This window comes from Triticum aestivum, chromosome 4A (assembly GCF_018294505.1).
Source record: "Triticum aestivum cultivar Chinese Spring chromosome 4A, IWGSC CS RefSeq v2.1, whole genome shotgun sequence".
In the NCBI taxonomy this organism is placed as follows: domain Eukaryota; kingdom Viridiplantae; phylum Streptophyta; class Magnoliopsida; order Poales; family Poaceae; genus Triticum; species Triticum aestivum.
This window is the reverse complement of record NC_057803.1, coordinates 170,738,165-170,759,175: the sequence shown is the minus strand read 5'-3', so window position 1 is coordinate 170,759,175 and position 21,011 is coordinate 170,738,165. Positions and strand designations below refer to the sequence as shown.

Below are 21,011 nucleotides of genomic sequence, written 5' to 3'. Positions count from 1 at the left end.
TTACATGGGGGGAGGTGGCTAGATAATAGTAGCAACAATCGTGGCCACTAAGTGTTTCTTATGTAGTGGTAGCCTCTGGCTAATATCAGAAAAGTCCTTTTTGAATCGTGTTCTCTCGGAGGTGACCGTTGGGGTCACATGTCGAAAGTAGTTGTTGTTGCGTTCCTTCCAGAGACTCTAGGCAGCCACCAAAAAATGTCCATGATCATTTTGCGCCCATGCCTCATCTTTAGGTGTGAGATCATATCCAGCATGTTACCCTGCGCTGGCCAGTGAATACCCAAGAGATGCCAGCATGATGTACTAAAGGTGCAGCCAAAGAACAGGTGTTCCAAAGTCTCCTCGACGTGCTGGTTGCAAAGAAGGCAGTCGAGGTTGTCACAAATATTGTAGTGTCGCCTGCTCGGCATATTGCGTGTGTTGAGTTGGTCAGATAGCAAGAACCATCCAAACACCTTGATTTTGGGGATTGATTTGGCCTTCCAAAGCCATTTAAACCCATCATGGGCCTGCACGTCTCGAAAGACAAAAGTGTAGTAGGCAGAGGTCTGGAACGTCTGGGCTCCCCAAGCACAAATCCATTTATCACTTGAGTCACACAAGGTGATATGAGAGACCTCCTATTGAATCTTTCGTAGCTCGTGATGGGCTTGCATGGAGAGCGGTAGGTGAAAGGTTGCAGCCAAGTCAGTGGTTGCTAGGAACTCCCAAACTGAAATATCTTCATTGGTAGCGAAGGAGAATGCTCGTGGGGAGGATGTGGTGTAGATAGATTCATTCCACATGTCCTTCCAACACAAAGCCGTAGAGACATAGTTGATTTGGATAGTTGTAACCCCACGGTAGGTGGGCATGAGCTTTATGATGTCTTTATCCAGAGGGTTCAGCTGTGTGCGGGACAATGCCATTATAGTATGTGTGCCAGACTAGGTTCACCCATGGGATGTCGTGACGGTTGTAGAACTTGTGTAGCATCTTGAGCATAAGGGCATCATTTTGGATACGAAGATTTAGTCCCCCAAGACCACCGCATTTCTTGGGATGACAGATCATGTCCCACGCAACAAGGGGGGTACATTTCTCCCCAAACTTTGTCTTCTTTTTCTATAGGCAATGCCTTCTGATTTTATCCAGCTGTTCGAGTATCTTCGGGGGGAATCTGAGGGTTCCCATGGGATAGAACGCAAGTGCCGTGATGAGGGAGTTCATTAGAGCCAATTTTCCCACATACGACATCAGAGACATAGCTAAGGTAATTCCGCGTTCAGCCTTGCAAACCATACGGGCCATATCAAGAACCGTCAGTTTGGTCGTGCCAAGTGGCAGTCCTAGGTAGGTGAAGGGCATGCTGGCAATGGTGCATCCAAATAGGTCCGCGAGGGTTTTGCATTTGCCGTGGGGGGTGTTGATCGGAATCATAGTTGACTTATGGAAATTGATTTTGAGCCTGATTGAGACAGCATAATCAATCAGAATTTGTTTGATGCGAATGACTTGCTCTTGGCATGCCGGCATGACAATGATGGTGTCATCTGCGCATTGAATGACCGGGTAATTCTCATTAGATGTGGGTGGGATCGGGTGTTGCAAGAGATTATTGGCCAGAGCATCATTAATTGCCATTTGGAGTAAATCAGCGACCAGTATGAAAATCAAAGGTGACAGAGGATCACCTTATTGGACTCCAAATTTGAATTGGAATTGGCGGCCTGGAGTCTCATTGAGAAGAACCGAAGATTTCCTAGAGGCAAAGATGTATTCTATCCATTGGAGCCATTGCTTGTTAAATCCCATTTTCTTCATAATTTGCAACATAGCCGAGTGTTCCATTGTGTCGAAGGCCTTGGCAAAATCCAACTTCAACAATAAAATTTCTCGTTTGGAAGCTTGACATTGGTGGATGTATTCGAAGGCCCAGGCCAGACAGTCATGTATGGATCTACCACGTAGGAAGCCATATTGGTTGCGATGGACGATTTGAAGGATGATTTTCCGGAGTCTATTGGCAAGGATTTTTGTGATCATCTTGAGACAGCAGTTAATTAGCGTGATGGGTCGATAATCATTAACATTCTCCGGGGCATTTTTTTAGGTATCAGAGTGATGAATCCATAGTTGAGACTTTCCCTTTGAAGTTATCTTATGATGTTTCTCCTAGTTGGATCTTATGATGTTTCTCCCCCTCTACTCTCTTGTGATGGATTGATTTTTCCCTTTGAAGTTATCTTATCGGATTGAGTCTTTAAGGATTTGAGAACACTTGATGTATGTCTTGCATGTGCTTATCTGCGGTGACAATGGGATATTCACGTGATCTACTTGATGTATGTTTTGGTGATCAACTTGCGGGTTTCGTGACCTCGTGAACTTATGCATAGGGGTTGGCACATGTTTTCATCTTGACTCTCCGGTAGAAACTTTGGGGCACTCTTTGAAGTTCTTTGTGTTGGTTGAATAGATGAATCTGAGATTGTGTGATGCATATCGTATAATCATACCCACGAATACTTGAGGTGACATTGGAGTATCTAGGTGACATTAGGGTTTTGGTTGATTTGTGTCTTAAGGTGTTATTCTAGTACTAACTCTAGGATAGATCGAACGGAAAGAATATCTTCGTGTTATTTTACTACGGACTCTTGAATAGATCGATCAGAAAGAATAACTTTGAGGTGGTTTCGTACCCTACAATAATCTCTTCGTTTGTTCTCCGCTATTAGTGACTTTCGAGTGACTCTTTGTTGCATGTTGAGGGATAGTTATATGATCCAATTATGTTATTATTGTCGAGAGAACTTGCACTAGTGAAAGTATGAACCCTAGGCCTTGTTTCAACGCATTGCAATACCGTTTTCTCTCACTTTTATCATTAGTTACCTTGCTGTTTTTATATTTTCAGATTACAAAAACCTATATCTACCATCCATATTGCACTTTTATCACCATCTCTTCGCCGAACTAGTGCACCTATACAATTTACCATTGTATTGGGTGTGTTGGGGGACACAAGAGACTCTTTGTTATTTGGTTGCAGGGTTGTTTGAGAGAGACCATCTTCATCCTATGCCTCCCACAGATTGATAAACCTTAGGTCATCCACTTGAGGGAAATTTGCTACTGTCCTACAAACCTCTGCACTTGGAGGCCCAACAACGTCTACAAGAAGAAGGTTGTGTAGTAGACATCACTCTTTTCTGGCGCCGTTGCCGGGGAGGTTAGCACTTGAAGGTATATCTTTAGATCTTGCAATCGAATCTTGTAGTTTCTTGTTTTATCACTAGTTTAGTCTATAAAATAAAACTAAAAAATGGAATTAAGGTTGCCTCATATGCTTCATCTTTTTAATATCTTTCGTGAAAATAAGGGTTCCGATAATTGTGCCAAAGTGTTAGAAGAAGAATGCATTAGAATGTTTGGCACTAAACCTTTTTATGATGAGCATGATTGCAATGTTGTTAGTATGAGTTCCTTGAATATCTATGATGCTAATGATATGCAAAGCCACAAGCTTGGGGATGCTATGTTTGACAAAGATGATATTTTTTGTCCCCCAAGTTTTGATGAGCAAATTTATTATGATGATAGCATGCCTGCTATTTATGATGATTACATTGATGAAAGTGGGTTTGGAAGAGTGTCAACTTTAGGAAGTAATGATCCCACTATTTTGGAGGGTGTTGAATCTTATTGTGATAATTATGAAAGTGGATTTGGAGAGGTCATGTCATTATTTAGTGATGAATCCACTATTTTGGAAGAGGTTCCAATTGATTATGAGAAAGAAGTTTATATCTATGATGATTATTGTGATGACATGCATGCTATAAAGAATAATGATAACCATGAAACTTGTCATCATGATTTTAATTTTCAATTGGATTATACCTCACATGATAGTTATTTCGTTGATTTTGCTCCCACTATTCCGAATGAGAAGAATCTTGCTTATGTGGAGAGTAATAAAATTTCTATGCTTGTAGATCATGAAATGAATGATTTATGTGATAGTTATATTGTTTAATTCATTCATGATGCTACTGAAAATTATTATGAGGGAGGAATATATGCTTGTAGGAATTGCAATATTATCAAGTTTCCTCTCTATGTGCTTAAAATCTTGAAGTTATGCTTGTTTTGCTTTCCTATGCTAGTTGATTATTGTTCCCATAAATTGTTTGCTCACAAAATCCCTATGCATAGGAAGTGGGTTAGACTTAAATGTGCTAGTAATATTCTTCATGATGCTCTCTTTAGGTTACAATTCTTATCTTTTATGTGAGCATCACTGAAATCATCATGCCTAGCTAGGGGCGTTAAACGATAGCGCTTGTTGGGAGGCAACCCAATTTTATTTTTGTTCTTTGATTTTTGCTCCTGTTTAGTAATAAATAATTCATATAGCCTCTGTTTAGATGTGGTTTTATGTTTTAATTAGTGTTCGTGCCAAGTAGAACCTTTGGAAAGACTTGGGTGAAGTCTTTGTGATCTTGCTGTAAAAAACAGAAACTTTTGCGCTCACGAGATTAGCTGCCATTTTTACTGGAGAGTGCGTTTAGGTTGATTATTTTTGCAGATGATTAATAGACAAATTCCACAGGTACACCAATTTATTTCAGAATTTTTGGAGTGACAGAAGTATTCGAATGATACAGATTACTACAGACTGTTCTGTTTTCGACAGATTCTATTTTCATTGTGTTGTTTGCTTCTTTTGATGAATCTATGAGTAGTATTGGAGGGTATGAACCATAGATAAGTTGGAATACATTATATATTACACCAATATGAATTTATAATGAGTTCAAAACAGTACCTAAGTGGTGATTTATTTTCTTATACTAACGGAGCTTACGAGTTTTCTGTTAGGTTTTGTGTTGTGAAGTTTTCAAGTTTTGGGTAAAGATTCGATGGACTATGGAATAAGGGGTGGAAAGAGGCTAAGCATGGGGATACCCAAGGAACCCCAAGGTAATATTAAAGGACAACTAAGATCCTAAGCTTGGGGATGCCCTGGATGGCATCCCCTCTTTCGTCTTCGTTCACCGGTAACTTTACTTGCGGCTATATTTTTATTCACCACATGATATGTGTTTTGCTTGGAGCGTCATTTTATTTTATTTTGTTTTGCTTGATGTTTGAATAAAATACCAAGATATGAAATTATTAAATGTTATAGAGTCTTCACATAGTTGCATAATTATTCGACTACTCATTGATCTTCACTTATATCTTTTGGAGTAGTTTGTCATTTGCTCTAATGCTTCACTTATATCCTTTTAGAGCATGGCAGTGGTTTTATTTTGAAGAAATAAATGAACTTGCATGCCTCACTTATATTATTTTGAGAGTCCTAAATAGCATGGTAAGTTGCTTTGGTTATTAATTTAGTCCTAATATGATGGGCATTCAAGATGGGTATAATAAAAACTTTCATATAAAGTGCATTGAATACTATGTGAAGTTTGATTCCTTATGATTGTTTTGAGATATGAGGATGGTAATATTAGAGTCATGCTAGTGAGTAGTTGTGAATTTGAGAGATACTTGTGTTAAAGTTTGTGATTCTCGTAGCATGCACGTATGGTGAACCGTTATGTGATGAAGTCGGAGCATGATTTATTTTTTGATTGTCTTCCTTATGAGTGGCGGTCGGGGACGAGCGATGGTCTTTTCCTACCTATAGGATTTTGGGTTGCGGTAGACCCTTGAGGTTCAAACACTAGGGTGCACGCGGAGATCTCTCCCCTACCGATCTATGTCCAATCTCCTCGCGTGATTTGAGCTGGAAACAACGAACAACACAAGGGACACAAGGTTTATAGTAGTTCGGGCCACCGTTGTGGTGTAATACCCTACTCCAGTGTGTGATGTGGTGGATTGCCTCAGGGGCTGATGATGATTAGTACAAGGGAAGAACAGCCTAATGAGAGGTGTTCTTGAGCTAGTGCGATGAACTGCTTGGGCGAGTTCAGTCGCCTCTCTCTCTCTATCTCTCTTTTTGGGTCCCTCCTTGTCCGTTCTTGGTCTCTCTTTCCTTCTATGGTGGCTAGCCCTATTTATAGAGGCCCTGGGCCTCTCCCCAAATAATGAGCGGGAAGGGCGCCAACAATTGGCCATTTTGAAGGGGAACATCTAGTACAAGTTATCCTGACCAAAGGTGGTCTCCGGCTGCCAAAAGTACAGGTGATGACGCCGTCTTGGGCTCCACGGTGACCTCCGTCCTGCCGCTCTGCTGGTCTTGGTCTCGTTGCACCGGAATGGTAACCTTTTCCTGATGCCTTGGCCTATGCTTGCCCCCTTTGCACCAAAGGGGAAACAAGGACACTGCGCAGGTCGGCGCCCGCTTAGCGCCTGCCTGGTCTCGATCGTCATGGCTTGCGTCACGGGCTCCTCGTGAAGTACCCCTGCCTTGATCTCTCTGCCTCCTTGCGAGCCTGCCTGATGAGGCTGCCTCTGAGGAAGCTTCCGGTCGTCCGCCCCGCGAGGCTTGGCCCCTCACGAGGGTCTTGAGCTTGAGCTGATGAAGATGGGTCGCGCTGGGCCCCCACTTGAGCCACGCCACAGGCCGCAGGCAGGCAAGTCTAGGGACGCCCATTCCCAGAATGCCGACAGTAGCCCCCGGGCCCAAGGTGCGCCCGGGCTTGGCCTAGCAGGGAAGCGAAGGGGCAAGCGCGAAGTGCCGCGGGCCCTAACAGCCTGCGGCCTTGGGCGCCGCGTGGCGACTAATTGGACGTGGGCGTCTGCGCTTCCCCACGGCGCTTTGTTACACGCCGGGCTAAGCGGACCCATAGTTGCACACAGCTGTTCCTCCCTTCCACTGCTAGCCCGCCTCCTACCTTTTCTTCTTCTTTGAGCTCCAGCCTCCGCCGCCAATCCAGCTCGAGTTCTCCTCTCTTCACCGCCATGGAGCCGACGAAGAAAGGAAGGGGAAATAAGCCCGCGCCTTCACCCCGCACACGTCTGGCGGTGGTCCCCGCCGTTGCTCAGTCGATCATACTCAATCCAGAAGCTTTGAACAAGGTCCGCTCCGCCCTTGCCACGATCTTCAATGAGTGCGGCAGGACCACAGTCTGGCCTGTGTCCCATGCCTCCCTTGATAGGATCGTCACGGTGGTCCGATTCTTCGCCGATGCCCTATGGGCGGGTCTGGTTCCCCCCTTTTCCGCCTTCTTCAATGCGGTGCTCTCCCATTATTAGATCCGTATGATGCACCTCGGGCCGGAGTCCATTACCCTTCTGGCTGTCTTTTCTTTTGTTTGCGAGGCGATGATAGGCATTCCTCCCTCTGTTGCCCTGCTGCGCCACTTCTTTTCCTTGCGCCTGAGCGACCCCACTCAGTGCTCAGGGTGCATGAGCTTCTTCGCCGTGCCAGAGACGACCGCTTCAGGGATCGACTTTAGCCTTCCTTCTCCTGAGGCCAGGTTCAAAGAGCGGTGGCTGTACGTGGATGTCGGAGTGCCCAATCCTCTGCTCTCGCACCCGACCTCGCTTGTTGTTCCCCACGCGGGTTGGGATCATGAGGTGCTCGCGAGCCCCCGACTCGCCTTCGTCTGGCGCCGCTTCCAGAGTTTGAGGGCGCTCAATGTGACAGCACCCAAGGTGGTGAAGGAGTTCCTCCAATGTTGCATTGCTCCTCTCCAGCGCCACTCTCATCGGATGTGGGACTTCGTGGGGCACAGAGACCGCATGCGGCTTCAGGAGGAGGACTTGGCGCCTGAAGCACTGCAAACGGTGCTCAGGGTCTTGACCGGCGATCCTTCCCCATGCAGCCTTCGGAGTAATGTTGTCCTCTTGTATCTTTGCTCCGGCAGGGCCGATTTTGTGAGGCAGATGCCCAGCTTCGACGAGTGGGGACTGTGCCCTGCTGGCTTCGTGGGGCCCCGCGAGAACCCAGCCGCCGTGGTTGCTTCCCCTGCCGCCCACAGCAGTCCTTCCTCGGGCGACAGGGCGGGGAGACAAGAACCGGCGAGGGTTGAGGCGCCTGATGTCGAGGTGCCGATGCCGCGAGAAGCCTCAAAGGAGGCGTCTCCCGAGGCCCACCCTAGAGCGGCGACAGGTGCGGAGTCGCGGCCTATGGCTCCTGAGGCCGGGGCTTCCGAGCCCCCAGCCATTCCTCGCGAGGCAACGCCTGACGGCGCCCCCAGGCTGACTCTTCCAATGCTGATCATCTTGTCGCTTCTTCCGCACCAGAGGCCGACCCCTGCACCGAGCGCTTAGGTCGGTTCCGTGTAGACTTCGAGGCCCTCTGCAAGAGGAAGGAGGCCTTGGGTGGCAACGATCGCCCTTGCCGCTTGTTGAAGCGCAGGAAGTACTTTTCCATGGACAAGTAAGTCTTCTTCTTTCCTTGCTCATTTACTTTGCTATCCCTGCGACTAATTGTGCCCCTTTCAGGCCCTACCCTGCGAAGCCCGCCGAGCCAGCCCGGGAGCCATACCCCTAAGCTTCGCCTTCTCTGCTGGCCCTGGGTTCGGCGAGCTCGAGCGGCACTCCTGCTGCCAGACCGGTCGGTGGAGTTGTCCGTTCCATAGGGCACCTCGAGCCTGCGCGCCCGCTGTCCTTTCTTCATGAGTCCTCCTGGGGCACATCCGGCTTGCCCCGCATTCCTCCTCTGATCATAGATGGTGAATGGCTGAAGTCTGTCTTTGGCTCCTCCTCCGTGGGTGGACCGATGCCAGGCCGGATTCCCGGAGAGATCCGTTCGGCGATGGCTAGGGCGCCAGCCCCCAGCTCCGCGCTGGGAGGGGGCTTGCCACCTCGGGGCCCTCCGCATGCTCCAGTGGAAGAGGGTGATGCGGATGACATGCTCAGGCGCGTCCGGGAGCGATGCGCCCTTCGCGAAGAGTTCCTCCGGAGGGCGGCGGATGCGGTGAGCCGGATCGGGGTAGAGCTTGCTGACGAGGATGCGCGCCTCGAGGCCGAAGGCTTGCGCCTTGCTGAGGAGAGGCGCAAACTAAAGGTAGCCATCGCCCTCGCGCGTCACCAACATGATATCGAAAACGCGAAGGCTGAAGCGTCGCTGGCAGTTTCGCCGGAGGCCTGCTCCCAGGCCGTTGAGGAGGCTCGGGAGGCAGACCGACGGCGCAAGGATGCAGAGGAGCGCGCACGGGAGCTCCAAGCCTGGAGCAACTCCCTGGAGAAGCAAGTGGAACTGCACCAGGCGGCCCTTGAGTCGATGGGGGTGGCCTCTGTTGACCGGGCAGAGCTTCTGAAGCGTGAGGAGGCGCTGACGCTGGAGGCCGCCGAGCGTAACCTTGACCTTGAGCGGTTGGAGACGAGGGAGTGCCTGGTGGCTCGGACAAAGGATGACGTTGCCGCGCGCGAAGCCCGGGCTCAGGAAGAAGTCGATCGCCGCGTGGCGGAAGCTCGCTCGGCCTTCGAGCGCGAATACAAGACGAGGTTGGGGCTGATCAAGGCCGAGGCTGAGGGCTGGACCGCAGCCCTCAGGGCCAAACCGACCGAAGTGACACGGCGTGCAGACTCCTCCGCGGCCGCCCTCAGCGCGGTGCAGGCGGAGCTGTCCTATTCCCGGGCCGTGCAGCTTCTTCTCCAACAGAGGGTTGATGATGCCGAGGCCGTCCCGCAGCGGAATGAGGACGAGATCCATTGGCGGCGGGTTCTGGATCATGTGCATGCCCCCATGCTTCAAACGCTCAGAGAGAGGGCCAACACAGCTTTGGGCTATATCTGCGAGGCTGCCGCTAAGGAGCCGCACGAGGTCAACTACGCCGGCAACCTCCAATTTTTCACCGATGTGGTGACGCTTCTGGAGAGCCGATCCGAGAGGTCTCATTGGCTTGTCGAAGAGAGGAGCCGAGCCTTGCTCGGGCGTGCCTTCTCCCGCGTCTTCAGCCATCTACAGGACAGGGACCCCCACTTCGACTTCGATGCTACCATCGCACCCGTGCCCATTGCCGTCCAGGGCGACCTGGCGCGGTGGGTGGAGGACAACGTGGACGCCCTCGTGAGGGCCTTTGCGTCTAATGACGACGGCGTGGTCGTGGGCGCCAACGAAGGCGGCGTTGTGGACGAGCCTGGCGCTAATGGAGATGCTGGCGGCGGCGGCGGCAATGTCGACGACGCCAGTGATGCCTCCGAGGATGCCCAAGAAGACGCGGTGAGTGATATGTCCGACTGACTGCATGTCACTGCTGTTTAACCTGCACGAAGAAGGTTCGGGCTTGGCCCTGAAGGATGTAAGAGAATTTTGGGAGGGGAAGCCCCTCATGTAAAGGTTTGGAATTAGTACCCTGGTAAGCATAATGTTGCATGTGAACTTAGCCGCTGGCCCGGTGATGGGTCAGCTGACTTGTGTACCTTCCGACCCCGATGAGTCCCGAGCGGGCCTACGGGGGCCGCTGCACCTCGGGTGTCTTCTGATTAACTTGTAGATTCCGCGATGAAAACCTCCGGAAAGGGTGCAGTAACAGCGGTCCTGGTTGTAAACGTGCATGGCCCGGCCCAGCTCGCGAGGGGCTCGCGAGGGGGGGGGGCAGCCGATGCAAAATTTGGACGCAAAGCCGAAACCAGAACGCGAGAGATTGCTTGAACGAGACTAAACACCCCTTCCCCCAAGCACACGCAAGCATCGAGCTCAAATCCAACTTAAATCCAAATCAAAGAACTTGTCAACAAGGAAAGGCAAAAGCAAAAGGCCGCGTCCGGCACCTAGTCTAGTCTTCGACGTCTTCTCACCAGCGCGGAGCTAAGTGCTGCCACTGGGCGTGGGCGGGAGCCCCCGAGGCCCGAGGGCGGCTCTTCGGAGACTCTGGGGCATGTACAACCCCACTCATTATTACGTGAGAGTGTCACGGGCGGCGAGCTTCACAGGCACTGGGACTTCTTCACAGGTACCGGCCTTGCTTCATATCGCCAGACGAGGGCCCCGCCTTGCGCCTCACTCTGCCGCCATCGACGGCGACCGGAAACCAAGACGACGCCAATGGGGCAGAGCGGTCGCCAGCGGTTCCTCCGATGACCATGGGTCCCCTGCCGGGGGCAGGCCTTGGGGCACCTCCCCGACAGGGGGCCTACCTCCTGAGAACGCCTTGCTCTGACCGCCGCAGGGATGAACCCGAATCTCGGCCCCTCTCCTGCAGCCCCATGCGCCCTCCTCTTGAGGGGTATGAGGCTACAGAATTGGGGCAGCCACCTGCTGCGGCGACCTGTATCTCCTGCGACCCATGGTTAGCATAAGCTTGCTCCTGAGGGATGAGTGGTACCCAATAATTGCCGCCGCTAGTGAGGCCGTCGAGGCTCTCTTCTGTTTCCTGAAAGAGCTCAGCTCCTGGCGTCTCCTCACCCCAGCCTAGCCCGAGGAATGAGCCATGATCTTCTTCCAGGTGCGCACCCCTGATCCACCATGCGGGGCACATAAGCTTCTGGGGCCACCGCCCCGTGCGCCTCGCTGTAGCGCCCCGCATGCCACGCAGCCTGGCTTGGAGCGCCGTCTTGGGGGTGATGGCACGGTGGTCCGCCGAAGCATAAGGCCACGGCGGGCACCCCTTCGCTGGCCAGAGAAGAGGCTGGCGTGACTTGTCGCCCGGTGCCGGCGGGGGTGTTGACGCTGAATGGGCCCTGGAGTCTGCCGGAAGTTGCGTGCGCGTGCACGACGCCGCCATACGGCCCGCCTTGGGTCTAGGGTGGCAGCTGGACCCAGAAAGGAGGTGTCCCTGAGGCGGCGGCGTCCAGGAGCTCGGCGACTCACTCTAGCAATACGTCGCGGCCGCCCTCCAGCAGCCGACACCATAGCAGCTCTCGGGCCACCGTGAGCGCGGCCCTGGAGTTTGCTTGCTCCCATCGGGTGTACGACGCCGTGGCCACGACGTGGTTTGAGGCCCTTGCTGCGGCCCGCACCTGCCGTGGTGTGAGGGCAGGCGGCGTCTGGCCGCGTCGCCCGCGCCCCGCAGCGCCCTGCGGAGCGCAGGCTGCCTGAGGCACAAGGTTGAGGTTGCCCTGGGCCGGTGACACGGTGTGGGCGGGCCATGCTGCCCAGTGATCGGCGTTGGCAGCCGGGTCGCGTGACATCTGAACGGCGAGGCAACAGAACGCGATGCGGAGGAGGAAGGATTCCGGTGCACCCCTACCTGGCGCGCCAAATGTCGGATTTCGGGTTCCGGCAGACCCTTGAGGTTCGAACACTGGGGTGCGCGCGGAGATCTCTCCCCTACCGATCTATGTCCAATCTCCTCGCGTGATTTGAGCTGGAAACAACGAACAACACAAGGGACACAAGGTTTATACTTTGTTCAGGCTACCGTTGTGGTGTAATACCCTACTCCAGTGTCTGGTGTGGTGGATTGCCCCACGGGCTGATGATGATTAGTACAAGGGAAGAACAGCCTCGCGAGAGGTGTTCTTGAGCTGGTGCGATGAACTGCTTGGGCGAGTTCAGTCGCCTCTCTCTCTCTCTCTCTCTATCTATCTCTCTTTTTCGGTCCCTCCTTGTCCGTTCTCGGTCTCTCTTTCCTTCTGTGGTGGCTAGCCCTATTTATAGAGGCCCTGGGCCTCTACCCAAATAATGAACGTGAAGGGCGCCAACAATTGGCCATTTTGAAGGGGAACATATAGTACAAGTTATCCTGACCAAAGGTGGTCTTCGGCTGCCAAAAGTACTGGTGATGACACCGTCTTGGGCTCCACGGTTATATGCCTTAGTGAAACTCAGGGTAAAGTGGCAGAGGTATGACCTCGGGAAGAAAGAAAGATTGGGCGGGGAAAACGGGGTTCGAACCCGCGACTTCTGGCGTGACAGACCAGCACTCTAACCAACTGAGCTATTTCCCCGAGATTAGATAAGGGAAGAAGGCAGGCCAAAGCTTATAGATTCGGAGATCGTACTTCTAACGCTTTGTCTGAGTCAGTCCTACGACCCCTTCCGGCTGAGACACGAATCCTAGCCTATCTGCTCCGTCCTGCCGCTCTGCTGGTCTTGGTCTCATTGCACGGGAATGGTAACCTTTGCCTGATGCCTTGGCCTGTGCTTTTCCCCTTTGCACCAAAGGGGAAACAAGGACACTAGGCAGGCCGGCGCCCGCCTGGTCTCGATCGTCATGGCTTGCGTCACGGGCTCCTCGTGAGGTACTCCTACCTTGATCTCTCCGCCTCCTCAGGAGCCTGCCTGATGAGGCTGCCTCTGAGGAAGCTTCCGGTCGTCCGCCCCGCGAGGCTTGGCCCCTCGCGAGGGTCCTGAGCTTGAGCTGATGAAGATGGGCCGCGCTGGGCCCCCACTTGAGCCACGCCGCAGGCCGCAGGCAGGCAAGTCTGGGGAACCCCGTTCCCCGAACGCCGACACTACCAATCTATCCCCCTAGGAGCATGCGCGTAGTACTTTGTTTTGATAACTAATCGATTTTTGCAATAATTATGTGAGTTCTTTATGACTAATGTTGAGTCCATGGATTATACACACTCTCATCCTTCCACCATTGCTAGCCTCTCTAGTACCGCGCAACTTTCGCCGGTACCATAAACCCACCATACACCTTCCTCAGAACAGCCACCATACCTACTCCCTCCATTCCAAATTACTTGTCGTGGTTTTAGTTCAAATTTGAACTAAAACCACGACGAGTAATTTGGAACAGAGGGAGTACCTATTATGGCATTTCCATAGCCATTCCGAGATATATTGCCATGCAACTTTCCACCGTTCCGTTTATTATGACACGCTTTATCATTGTCATATTGCTTTGCATGATCATGTAGTTGACATCGTATTTGTGGCAAAGCCACTGTTCATAATTCTTTCATACATGTCACTCTTGATTCATTGCACATCCCGGTATACCGCCGGAGTCATTCATATAGAGTCATATCTTGTTATAAGTATCGAGTTGTAATTCTTGAGTTGTAAGTAAATAAAAGTGTGAATGTCATTATTATTAGAGGATTATCCCATGTGAGGAAAGGATGATGGAGACTATGATTCCCCCACAAGTCGGGATGAGACTCCGGAGGAAAAATAAAAAAGAAAAGAAAACAGAGGCCATAAAAAAGAGAAAGGCCCAAATAAAAGAATAAAAAAAGAGAGAAAAAGAGAGAAGGGACAATGTTACTATCCTTTTACCACACTTGTCCTTCAAAGTACCAACATGATCTTCATGATAGAGAGTCTCCTATGCTGCCACTTTCATATACTAGTGGGAATCTTCCATTATAGAACTTGGCTTGTATATTCCAACGACGGGCTTCCTCAAATGCCCTAGGTCTTCATGAGTAAGCAAGTTGGATGCACACCCACTTAGTTTCTTTTTGAGCGTTCATACACTTATAGCTCTAGTGCATCCGTTGCATGGCAATCCCTACTCACTCACATTGATATCTATTGATGGGCATCTCCATAGCCCGTTGATATGCCTAGTTGATGTGAGACTATCTTCTCCATTTTTGTCTTCTCCACAACCACCATTCTATTCCACCTATAGTGCTATATCCATGGCTTACGCTCATGTATTGCATGAAGATTAAAAAAGTTTGAGAACATCAAAAGTATGAAACAATTGCTTGGCTTGTCATCGGGGTTGTGCATGATTTAAATATTTTGTGTGATGAAGATAGAGCATAGCCAGACTATATGATTTTGTAGGGATAGCTTTCTTTGGTCATGTTATTTTGAGAAGACATGATTGCTTTGTTAGTATGCTTGAAATATTATTATTTTTATGTCAATATTAAACTTTTGTCTTGAATCATATGGATCTGAATATTCATGCCACAATAAAGAAAATTGCATTGATAATTATGTTAGGTAGCATTCCACATCAAAAATTCTGCTTTTATCATTTACCTACTCGAGGCCGAGCAGGAATTAAGCTTGGGGATGCTTGATACGTCTCCAACGTATCTATAATTTTTGATTGTTCCATGCTATTATATTATCCATCTAGGATGTTTTATATGCATTTATATGCTATTTTACATGATTTTTGGGACTAACCAATTAACCTAGAGCCCAGTGGTAGTTTCTGTTTTTTTCCTAGTTTTTGAGTATTGCAGAAAAGGAAACCAAACGGAGTCCAATTGACCTGAAAATTCAAGGAGATAATTTTTGGACCAGAAGAAGCCCATGGAGTACCGGAGATGGGCCAGAAGAGTCCCGATGCACCCACGAGGGTGGGGGCGTGCCCTAACCCCTGGGCGCGCCCCCTACCTCGTGGCCGCCTCGGGGACCCTCCTGACTTGTTCCCAACTCCAACACCTCTTATATATACCCAAACTTCCAGAAAGAAACCTAGATCAAGAGTTCCGCTGCCGCAAGCCTCCGTAGCCACCGAAAACTAATCTAGACCCGTTCCGGCACCCTGCCAGAGGGGGGAATCCCTCTCCAGTGGCCATCTTCATCATCCCGGCGCTCTCCGTGACGAGGAGGGAGTAGTTCACCCTCGGGGCTGAGGATATGTACCAGTAGCTATGTGTTGATCTCTCTCTCTCTCTCGTGTTCGTGATTCGGCACGATCTTGATGTGTTGTCACAGCCTGATTTTTGGCCCTTTCTTTTTCTTTTGATTTTTTAAGGTTTTTGCTTGAGTTTTCTTTTTCTGTGGCTATGTGATCTGGAAATTGAAGAAGATGACCTCTTATTTGTTTCCAGAGTGGCTTGTCATCCCCAAAACCTTCTCAAGACCTTGTCATTTCCATCCTTGACCTAACCCAATATTCTTTTTATTGGGAATATTCCTTTTTTCTATTAAAGGAATAACCCTTTAAGCCCTAGGTTGTGAAGCAACCTATATTTCCATCACTCCAAAAATTTCCAAATAATTCTCATAAATTTTTTGTGTCATATATTCCTCAAATATGGCAAAATATTTCATTTACCATGTCTCCCATCATGCTCAATTAATTATTTTCCTATTCTGTCCTGAATGGCAGATTGTGAAGAAAGTGCCATTTATCTTTGCCCAATTGACCCCAAACTTTTTGGACACCTTTTCATGTCCAAATAATTGCCTCATGCCAAAATTCAACTTAATTTGCCTAGTAAATATTCCTGATCATTTTTCAAAGTTCCTGCCTGAGGGAAATGATTGTGAAGGAAGTACAAGCTAGGCATATCCAAATGAGTTGAATTTTTGCAAGATCCTTCATATGATCCATTCATGAAACTCCACCAAATATGAGCTCATGTAACTCATCTAGATGAGCCCAGCTCCAAATCTTAGTTTCTGGTCAGATTTTCAGTTTGTGAAGCAACTATATTTTATATTGCTTCACTTAAGCTGATAATTTTCTAGGGCATTCTCCTATCCATATAAACACTCTCAAAAAAAATTTGGCTCAATCCATTACATCATTTTCCCTGTGCAATTTTTCCAAGTTTCTTTCCAAAGTAAAGCTATATGAAGCAAGTGCTATTTTGCTTCATCCAAATGGCATGAAATTTTTTGGGCATCTTCATATCTTCAGATAATTTTGCCATGCCCAAATTCAGCTCAATCCCAATTAATATGTGGGTGCTACTTCATGTTTTGTATTTATGTCCAGTCTGGTGGCTTCTACAGCAATCACTAGCTAAACTCCTCTTCTTGAGCTGAAACTTTGCCATCATAGTCACCTTAGCGTGTCATAATCACCAGACAAATTATTTACCACGTTACCAAGCTGGTGTCACCACAGCAAGTTACAAACACCTTCCTGTTGATTTACTTTGGAGCTAAGTGCAAATCTCTTCTTTGCCCCTGGACTAATTTATTTCCTCATTTTGACTATGGGCACGACGGTCTATCTACTGGACATGGTCGGCCACGCCAAAGTATGAAGCTTGCTCCAGTGCATGCGGTGATCACGCTTGAGTCATGGCAAACTCGCGCTCTGGCTCATTCCGGCCACTATGCTCGTCCTCTCCCTCTTCGTCTTGACCTCAAATGTTGTCCAAGAGCTCGCCCGTGCTCGACTGTGTCGCCCTACATCGGTGTCTCGTCGTGGTTCGCCATAAATGAGCCGCTAGCTCCATGCCCGTGCGATGCCCAGCCACTGTCCACCATTAGAGCACTGCTCGAGCTCACTAGCGATGCTCCAGAGACTTCCCCTCGACTATATAAGTGTGCCCCAAGTCCTCCCGCAGCTCACCCATCTCTCCCTCGCCTCATTTGATCACCAGGATCGCCCCATCTCACCGGAGTTCGCCTTTGTCCTCCATGGCCGCCTCGGCCTCGGCTTGGTTCCAACCAAATCGAGCCTCCTCTTCTCCTCCTACCACGTCCGCCAAGTTCCCCTCGTCCCACTAAGCCACCCCACCACCTCGCCCCTCGCTAGAGTGCACCGTGGCCACGGCTTCCAAGTTCGGCCACCGCGTCCACCTCTCGGCCACCACGCCGTCTTGACCATCCGGAGCTCCTCCCTCTCTCCCGTCGCCACTACATGCTTCCCCACGTCCTGTAGATCCTCCCCACCCCTCTATTGGTCGCCAGAGTGGCCGCACCGTTGAGTTCCTCCACCACCCGTGCCTCCCTGTCTCCTCATGGCGCTGCCCGCCACCGTCGTCCCAGGCCTCCCCGGCGCACCCTTCCCCTCTGAATGGGTGTGCCGCGGCCCCGCGGTCCCGCCGGTGCCCTCGGCCGGGCCGGGGATCGCCGGAGCAGGCCGGCCCCTTGGCCGCTTCCTCCCCTGTGCCTCCTCTGTTCACGCTAGGAGTAGGGCGAGCGGGAGGAAGAAGACAGCGCCCGTGCCCCTCCCCCCTGCGCCAGGACCCCACGTGCCAGCCACACACCCTCGGGCCCAGGTACGTTAAGTGGAGACGTATTCTTAAGAATACGTTTTCCTCTCAGGGAAGCGTACTTTCATTCTACTTCAGCCTAGAATACGTTTTCTTAGTTCTGAAAACACATTCCTCTAAAAGGCGTTTTCTATATTCAGACGCCAGGGACTTGTTGGTGATGAAAATATTCACAGATTGGTCCCTGATCTTCTACACCTCATAACTCCGCAACCGTAACTCCGATTGAGGTGATTCCAAAGCCTACTTCTTTGTCTCGTCGATCTTTTTCTTTGGTAACATTTTCACTAGGTGGTCCCATAGTGAAAATGACCATTTTCCCCTTGCCTCTAACCAGCCCCTTCGAGAGAGAAGTGTTTCCGGTGAACCTTTCCGCGGCTTCACCGGACATCTCCCCGGTGTATTCTTCATCCCCAGGCAAGCCACAACCACCATTTGCATGATAGCCATGCAGTAGCATTGGTTTTCAACTTGAATCTTTATTAATTGTATGATTGTTTTGCTACTGCTATCGTTATTTCGGTTATGTTAATGGATCGATGATTACCGTCATGCTATGTTTCTTGCACTCTGTTATCATGTTCTAACTGGTAGTATTACTTTCATATTGGTCATGCTTGATAGTAGTACATGTTGGGTTGGTCATGTTCTTTGAGGCATGACTGCCGTCGATTACCGACTACTTATAATATGCATTGTTCCTTTGCTGTTAGTTGGTTAAGTGTTTACTCGGTAATGTTATTGATGAGTTCTTGCATGGTATTTATGGTTGATGCTAGTGGTCATGAGTAGTGTTGTACTTGTAATATTCATGCTTGTCATTATACTATGCTCAGTTGGATATGATTCATTGTGGATATGGTGGATAGTTATGTTGCACCCCGTGCTTATGTTGATATCATGCTCATGCATTGTAATTGCATCATGTTATTTTATCATGGCTCAACATATTGCATTCAAGTTTAATAGTATTAAATTGAACTTGAACAACTGTTGGCTGTCATGGTGCCACCATATCGAGCTGACCAGTGCAACCACACTTACCTAATGGGAAGGTCCTAACTGGGTCTATTGTCATGCCTCTCGCTGGTGCCTCCAAGGAAGGAAGGTTATGGGCGCGCGCTACCCTGATCAGGTAGGCGGACATAAGCCTTGTGTGCCCGTTGTTGTTGTTATGGTACCTTGTCCCCATTTGGGACCGTTTATGTTTTGCCACGATGGTGGCGGTTGGTGCCTTTGGTAGGCACGGGGCCACCCATGACTTAGCCCAAAGGGGAGTTTGTCGGAGTGGCTGGGAGGGTGTCATGGCAGTAGGACGGTTTTGTCGGAACGCCGTTGGTCCACCCGAATGGGAGTGCAAGGCCATGGGTTCCATGGTGTGGATACAATGTACTAACCTCTGCAGAGTGTATATTAAATCTATCGATAGCCGCGCCTGCGGATAAGGGCCCAGTTCGTGTCGCTCACACTGTGGGTCAACAGTAATAATAATAACTTGCTTAATAACAACCCTGGTTCGATGATGAGGTAAGTTGGTTATGTGATCCATGAATGATCACTGTTTGGTTATGAGGTAACCCGTTGAGCCAAGAGTGGTTCCGTTTGTGATCCATGAATGATCATCATTGTACCGAGGATACCGAGTTGTTGGATATTCGTGATGTTGTGCGAGAATCATGGGTAACGATCAAGCTCCTTGTGGTCATTTAATGATTACTACGGTATTGTTTATACCAAGCTTAATTTGATCCTGAGATGATCGTGTGATGTCCGAGGTTGGTAAGTGATGCATGTGAGGGTTACGAAGTAACCCGAGCAAAATAAATGGTGCATATAGTGTCATCATGTTGCATGGTAGTATCGTGTAATTTATATGTTCATGCCATTCTCATATTGTTCTAGCGGCATCATGTTCATCCCATGTTATTCTGATGATCTCATGATAATTCCTGCTTAACCTGTAATTGGCATGCTGTTGTTTGTCTTGAATGCTTCTGGTTATTGTGAGCTTGCAACTATATTCAATGTACTGACCTGGCGTGTCATGCCAGTTTGCAGGTCATGTTAGAATTGATTGCTTGTTTGCCGTGGATCCCTTGTTTGCGAGCTAGGATAAGCGTTCCAGCCAGAGTCCTTGCGGAGTGGAGTTCATCACTGTCATCGCTGTTCCGCTACTAGAGTTATTCCGTTGCATCGTGTTGTTCTGCTGCTTGCATGGAGCTACCGTGGCAGGCGTAGTGTCGCCGTGCCGATGTAATCTCCCTTGTACCCACATAGCTTGTAATAAAGAGCCGATTTGTTCTATGCTAAGCAGTGCCATATTCCAGAAGACTTCTCCTCGATCTTTGGGCTGGAATACGGGACGTTCCGGTTTCTCTGAGCCGGGGTGCCACATGTATCGCGAGCTTTGCTATTATAGTTGGATCTTATGATGTTTCTCCCCCTATACTCTCTTGTAATGGATTGAGTTTTCCCTTTGAAGTTATCTTATCAAATTGAGTCTTTAAGGATTTGAGAACACTTGATGTATGTCTTGCATGTGCTTATTTTGTGGTGACAATGGGATATTCACGTGATCTACTTGATGTATGTTTTGGTGATCAACTTGTGGGTTCCGTGACCTCGTGAACTTATGCATAGGGGTTGGCACACGTTTTCGTCTTGACTCTCCGGTAGAAACTTTGGGGGACTCTTTGAAGTTCTTTGTGTTGGTTGAATAGATGAATCTGAGATTGTGTGATGCATATCGTATAATCATACCCATGGATACTTGAGGTGGCATTGTAGTATCTAGGTGACATTAGGGTTTTGGTTGATTTGTGTCTTAAGGTGTTATTCTAGTGCAAACTCTAGGATAGATCGAATGGAAAGAGTAGCTTTGTGTTATTTTACTACGGACTCTTGAATAGATTGATTAGAAATAATAACTTTGAGGTGGTTTCGTACCCTACAATAATCTCTTCGTTTGTTCTCCGCTATTAATGACTTTGGAGTGACTCTTTGTTGCATGTTGAGGGATAGTTATATGATCCAATTATGTTATTATCATCGAGAGAACTTGCACTAGTGAAAGTATGAACCCTAGGTCTTGTTTCAACACATTGCAATACCGTTTTCGCTCACTTTTATCATTAGTTACCTTGCTGTTTTTATATTTTCAGATTACAAAAACCTATATCTACCATCCATATTGCACTTGTATCACCATCTCTTCACCGAACTAGTGCACCTATACAATTTACCATTGTATTGGGAGTGTTGGGGACACAAGAGACTCTTAGTTATTTGGTTGCAGGGTT

At 49.0% G+C, this 21,011-nt stretch overlaps 1 non-coding gene across 1 annotated transcript; it reads right to left on the bottom strand.

Annotated features, from left to right (window-relative positions):
* Positions 1 to 12,709: 12,709 nt before the first annotated feature.
* TRNAD-GUC (transfer RNA aspartic acid (anticodon GUC)) lies at positions 12,710 to 12,783 on the bottom strand. Its single transcript has one exon. It is a non-coding gene; the product is annotated as a tRNA-Asp (tRNA).
* Positions 12,784 to 21,011: the final 8,228 nt, after the last annotated feature.